This window comes from Ciconia boyciana, chromosome 18 (genome assembly GCF_034638445.1).
Source record: "Ciconia boyciana chromosome 18, ASM3463844v1, whole genome shotgun sequence".
Taxonomy (NCBI): Eukaryota; Metazoa; Chordata; class Aves; order Ciconiiformes; family Ciconiidae; genus Ciconia; species Ciconia boyciana.
The window spans coordinates 1,424,383-1,430,298 of record NC_132951.1 but is presented as its reverse complement, the minus strand read 5'-3'; the positions used below and the strand labels follow the sequence as shown (position 1 = coordinate 1,430,298).

At 48.3% G+C, this 5,916-nt stretch overlaps 1 protein-coding gene across 1 annotated transcript in view; it reads left to right on the top strand.

Annotated features, from left to right (window-relative positions):
- Positions 1 to 40: 40 nt before the first annotated feature.
- Positions 41 to 5,916, top strand: part of ADGRD2 (adhesion G protein-coupled receptor D2) — a 45,212-nt gene continuing 39,336 nt past the window's right edge. The window contains exon 1 of the mRNA XM_072882881.1: positions 41 to 5,881. The gene's annotated coding sequence lies outside the window, so the exon portion shown is untranslated. The remainder of the gene's footprint in view (positions 5,882 to 5,916) is intronic.

The following is a 5,916-nucleotide window of genomic DNA, read 5'->3' as shown; positions in this document are numbered from 1 at the left end:
GGCCGCTGGCGGGGGCGGGGCCGGGGCCGGACCGCCTCTGCCTGCCCGCAGCCCGCGAAATGGCGGCGGCGGCGGCGGCGCTGGGCTCCAGCGGTGCCGGGCGGTCAGGGCCGGGCCCTGCCGGCGGGAGCGGCTCTCCGGGGTTCCCGACCGGGGGGCGCTGGGGAGGGACCGCGACCCGCGGCCGGGGGCTCGGACGTCCCTGCGGGGGATGTGCCTGGCTTCGGTTCTGCCGCGGTTTGTGTCCGCGTCTGCCCCTGGCGCCGGGGCCTGTCGGCGTCGTGGTAACGGGCAGCTTTAACCGCAGCCCTCTGGTTTCCGAGGAGGGGGGTTTGTCACACGCGTGGGGCAGCCGGCACCGCGCACAGGGCGCGGTCGTCACTTGGATGTTGAACGCGCAGTTCGGCACGGCCGTGGGTGAGGGCGCGTTGGCCGCCGGGGGACGGGGAGGGAAGGACGGGGCCGGCGTGGGGCTGGGGGTGGCTGAGCCCTGGGCAGCGGGCGCTGGTGCTGCTCCAGGCCGAGGCGACCGTGGCAAAGCCTGCACAGACCAACCTCAGTTTCCGAGTGATTTACAGGGAGCAGTTGCCGGTCTGTCCTGTACCACTGAGCGAGCCGCCTCGCCCCCTTCCCTCGCCGCTCGTCCCCGGCGCGCTCCAGGGATCGCTCGCCAAGAAGGTGCCCATGGGCCCGGGGGACAGGCCTGGTCAGGGTAGGGAAGGATGGGAACGGGCGAGGTGGGCGTCCGGGCTCTGACCACGCTTTCGTGTGTAAACTGGGGCTGTCCTGTGACTCCTTCCTCTGCCTTTCTTTTACCGTATTTAAAATGGCAGTAATACTGCTTTTACTGGGTTGCGGGACTTGTCTGATGGGTTTTGTAAAAAGCTTTGAGACTTTCAAAGAAAACTAAGGGATGGATGAAGGACAAAAAGGGAAAAAAATCCCAAACTTTTATGTTTAAATCTTATAAAGAACCTATAATTGCACGAGAAAATGCAAACCTACTTAAAATTGCTGTGCTGTTAGTGTAATGGTTATATGGTGAAAGAAAAAAGATTAATGCCCCTTTTCAAAATTAGGGAAGTCCTGCTGTATGTGAAGGAGGTCTGTAAAATTAATTTAGTATTTTCTGGGTAAACTACATCCGACCTCCGTTTTAACTTTCGCTCCAGCTTACTGACCCGTTAAAAGGAATGCCCTAATGCATCTGTAGAGAAAAGAACTTGTGGCAACTTCTCAAGAAAGGATGCGTTTTAAAGCAATGCAGACAGGTAGTGAGATTTTTCCAAAATCTATCACATATCTGATTTGCTCTCTAGATGTATACGTGCCTGAAATGAAAAATCTTGTTGATTAAAGAAAAATAAAGTAAAATGTTACTTGTTCCAAACGTTACATTTTAATTACATGAGGCCTTCTCTCTTCAAGAACAACACAAGAACGTAAGTAGTGCATTGGCTTCTTGCCTAAAGGAAACTTTCTCCAAGTATTTTACCGAGTGAAGTGTCTTCCCTCTTGAGGTGGTTAATGCTCAGAACACGACGTCGTTAGAGTAGGTGGCGTTGCTGAGAGGAGCAGGCCTGCGTTTCATTCCAGGAGGAGCGATGGCTCTTGCATCAGAAACGAGTCAGACATCTTGCAGACTCCCTCTGAACAGTACCCAATTAGCAGATGGCCTAAAAATGAAGCGAGGGTCCCGTGTGTCCATGCCAAACCTACATCTGCAGTGTCCCTCCTAATTACTTAAAAATGAGTGTTCTCCATCAGTGTGTTATTCAGATGAAAGTACACAAACAAAAATGGGGTGGGTGGGCAAAGCTGTTGTGCAATGTCGGCCTTTTCCTCCAATGCTCAAAAATACTTGCCAATGGGAGGGAACAAAAACAGCCACAGGGAAGAAAACCAAACCCCAACCTCTTCCTTGATTGTGCCAGTCTTGCAACAAAAAACCACCAGCAGTGCTCAGACTGGAGGAGCTGCAGGGCCAAGCGTGGCACTAGCCCCTGCCAGTGAATAGGAAAGTCCTGCAATGAAATACAAAAGAATCAGCTTATGTTAGGGATAGGGAAACGAGAGATCCTGTGATTTACAAGCTCTCACTGAGGACACCTTGCAGGTGGTGAACGCTGTGACATGTGCTGGCATTGCTCAAAGTCGCTGAGGAGCGGGGAAAGGCGCCTGATTCTTGAAATCTAGAAAAAGGAACGGACATGTCTGTTTTTCCAAGTGCCCTTTGGTTTCTGTTAACCATCAGAAAGCCGTGTTGCTCTGTCCTGCGCGGGCTGGGTGCTCCTGGGCTTATACTGCTAAGCTGGTGGAGCTCCAGAGGTCACTTTTTTGGCATAGGCTACATTGGACAGAATGTCCTGTGTGTGGATTCATCGCTGCTGTGTCCTGTAGGCCCTAGATGAGGCTTGGCTGCCCGGTTTGAGGTGGAGCGCAATATACTGAGAGCATTTGTTCCAACAGACCACGAAAGACCATCTTTAAGATAAGCACACAGAGAACCTGTGCTCTGCGCTCTCTTCTTCCCCTTCTTTCAGCCCTTGAGTAACTAAAATCCCATTTTCTTGTACACCGGTTAGGCTGGGAAGCTGTCTGAGAGAAAGAATATCCTGCTGCCAGATGCTCTTTTTTATTCTAACACAGTTGTTTTTCTCTTCACTTGATAAAGTTAAAATAAGCAGTCTCTGGGGTGAATTACAGGCGTCAAAATTGGATTGGCATACAAACTGTAGAGCAGTTGGTGGTTGGGAGTCTGGGGAAAAAGAAACAGCAGGTTTTAGCTAGAGGGGACAACAGCTTTATTTCCCTCTTGGTCCTTGACAACTAAGCAGATGTCCTACAATTATTGTTTTACCTTCTAGTAATATAGTGTCTTTTCCTATCCTCCCAGGTACCCAACTGGCTCTTTTGCAGATGTGCAAGTCCGTCTCTTCCCTAGTTCAAAGCCGTCGTAGTGCACCACTAGCTCCATCTATTGCCGGTCAATGGCTGGCTGAGATTCAGACAAATGCTTGTTTCTCCCTCTCAACTTTCTAGGATACCTATTTCCAGTCCCATTTACGTAGATACAACTGATGGTCTTAAGATCTTTTCTGAACATCTTACATGGTCTTTTTCACACCCGTTGCATTGCCAACTTTGCTTCTGGGTTGATGCCCTCCACTGCATACACAGATGTCTTGTTCATGTTTTCTGCAGTCCTTCAGAGTCCCCAGGTGCAGTTGGTATCAGGACCGTTAAACCCTGACAACTGCCCTGAACAGATGATGGGGTAATGGGTGGCGTCCCTAGGCATAACCACTATCACTGGGTACCCACTGTACTGGGTTGGAAGAGACGTGATGTGATGGTCCTGTTCTGAAGAGCTTGGTAAGTCTAAAAGTTATTAGAAGAAAGCACACTGGGGAAAAGAGTGTCAAGTTAAATGAATTTTTAAGGTTCTGGGCCAATATATAAAGGACTGCTTGCATGGTCTCCTGACAGACGGTAAATGGTCTGTTCAGCGGGTTCTGTTCAGCATGAGGAAGGTCAGCTTTGCACTGTGTGAAATACCCTTTTTGAAAATCTAGGGCTAAATGCCTTCAGGGCGTACCGTCACCTGGTATGCTGAACTGTGCCGAAGCCTGAAGAATGCAAACTTTTCTCTTTATTTTTTAAAGCAGTCCTGAAGTCTGTTCCTAGCCTTAACAAAGCTGCAATCCAGGTTTATCATCCTACAAGACATCTGACAGGGAAGTTAAATAGCACTCCAGACACATTTTTAAAAACTTACTTGGGATACAAGGAATGGTAGTGTTTTTCTCAACAGGTGGGCATTCAAGCTGAAGCCCATGTCTTTACAGTATGTGTGTGTATGTAACGTATAAACTCCCAGGTATTTTAGTGTCTGCATTTATACCCTGCCTGGTTTCCCAGTTTTGTATTCAGTGCTTTCTTTGTGCGTGAGTGCCAAATGACATCTTAAATTCTTGGACCTTATATAAAGAGACATGGGGTAACTTGGAATGTTTAACAAAATCTTCAGTACAGTTTTGGTCTACGAAGCCTGCACCTGCTCTTGCCGTATGAAAGACAAACATGCTGTTTCTTCAGGGTAACAAGTGTAAATCATCAGTCAATTTTTTGCTCTCTAGAATAAGGGAGTTGGAAAAAGTAAAGTTTTAGCAGATGAGGCTTTTGATCGTGTAGAGGCAGGATTGGTTTTATGTAACGGAATAGAGCGATGGGCAGAGGGTTCCATTGTTCCAGCACTCTCTGGTGGAATCGCTTGGCACCTAAACCTGTTTGTTGAAGGTTTTCAAAGGACAGCCAGACAGCCCTGATGGCCCCAGTCAGCCCAACAGCTGCAGGCTCCGAGGCAGTCTGGAGTGCTCCGCAGTACAGCAGTGAAGCCTGCAGCCCTGCTAGGTAGAAGTCAGCAAGGACCCCAGTATAGCGCTGGTGGGAGTGTGGTGCCCAGTAGCTTGTGGCTATGGGACTGGTGCCTACAGCCGTTCAAAATGAAAGGTGACAAATCACCCCTGGCACACGCACGTGAAGTGACAGTCAATTAGAGAAACCTAGGAAATGCTTTCTCGTGCTGTGAGTAGCCACACTTGTATCTCTGCTGCACGAAGTCCAGATAATGGAATGGCTGACTGCCCTTACACTCAACGTCTGTCTGCAGAACTCGTGGGAGAATACATGGGGCCCTGCACCATCCAGCCCTGCATGGGACTGATTTTCATTAGAGCTGGCCAGAGGCAATGCAAATTGTCCAGAAGCTGAAAGCACATATTGCAGTTGTGCCTGAACCCGGTCACGGCTGTGTCTTGTGCATATTCCAACAAACACACTCACTAGTTCCCAAACTAGCCAGCAACTCCCGTAATGTCCCAAGGTGAACTTGTGTTAGGAGTGGAGCCAGGCAGAGAGATAATCACTGAACTGGAGAATAAATGCACCATGTGTCTCTCCTGTTCAAAACCACTCTAATTTCAAACATCTTGCCTCAACAACGATCTGTTAACAAGCTGCAGGCCAAGAATCTGTCAGAAGAATTTAAATACAATTCTGACAAGATCAGAACTAGATAGACTAAAACTTTACCAACCTGTGGCTAAAACAAAGCTAATCAAGTAAGTGCTTGCCCAGGTCGGGACAGAAGGTGATCTCTCAGGGATTTTCTTTGTTGTGCAACTGTAGCTTCCAAAAGCAGGAGATGTATTTGAGGTGTTCAAACTCATTACAGGAAATCGAGAGTTGACCTGAGTCCAAGAGGATGTCTTCATTACTTTGCAGACTGAAAGAAGAGGTTGAAGCTGGGAGCAGACAAGTGTGGTCCAGGGGATGATGCACTGAAATGTGAAGCAAGTCCCCAAGAATTTCTGAAAGAACCATTTTCTGAGTGGGGAAAAGGAGCTGGCAGAGGTGTAGACGTAAGAAATAGGCTGTCTCCCTCCAGGGGAGGGGGACAAATGAAGTACATGGGGAGCCCTTTGCTTGCTTTCAGCTAAATGCTATAGGATGCTAGAAAATTGAGAAAGTCCAGTGCTGATCTTAGACTATTTTCTAGTGTTATGATACTCAAATCATTATGCTACTGTCTATCACTTGTCAATATTGTTTAGGAGAAGTGCCTGAATTTCTGGTGTTCTGTTGACAATTGCGAAAGTCCTTCTGTAGTGTTGGAATAAGTTTTCAGCTTTATTTAGGTTCTGGCAGAACAAGCTGGCAAAACTACATGAGTTGGAAGAGGAGGAAGAGAGTTTCAGGTATGAAGAGGTCTCTGCCGCTCCCTGAGATGCTGCTGCGTGTCATTAAAAGGGATTTGAAGTGGGGAGTCTCCATCTGGACTGTGAATATGCATTTGAGTTGACTGAACATGACTGCAGAGGTACAGCCATTATTAAGACAGGCTAAACTTCCAAA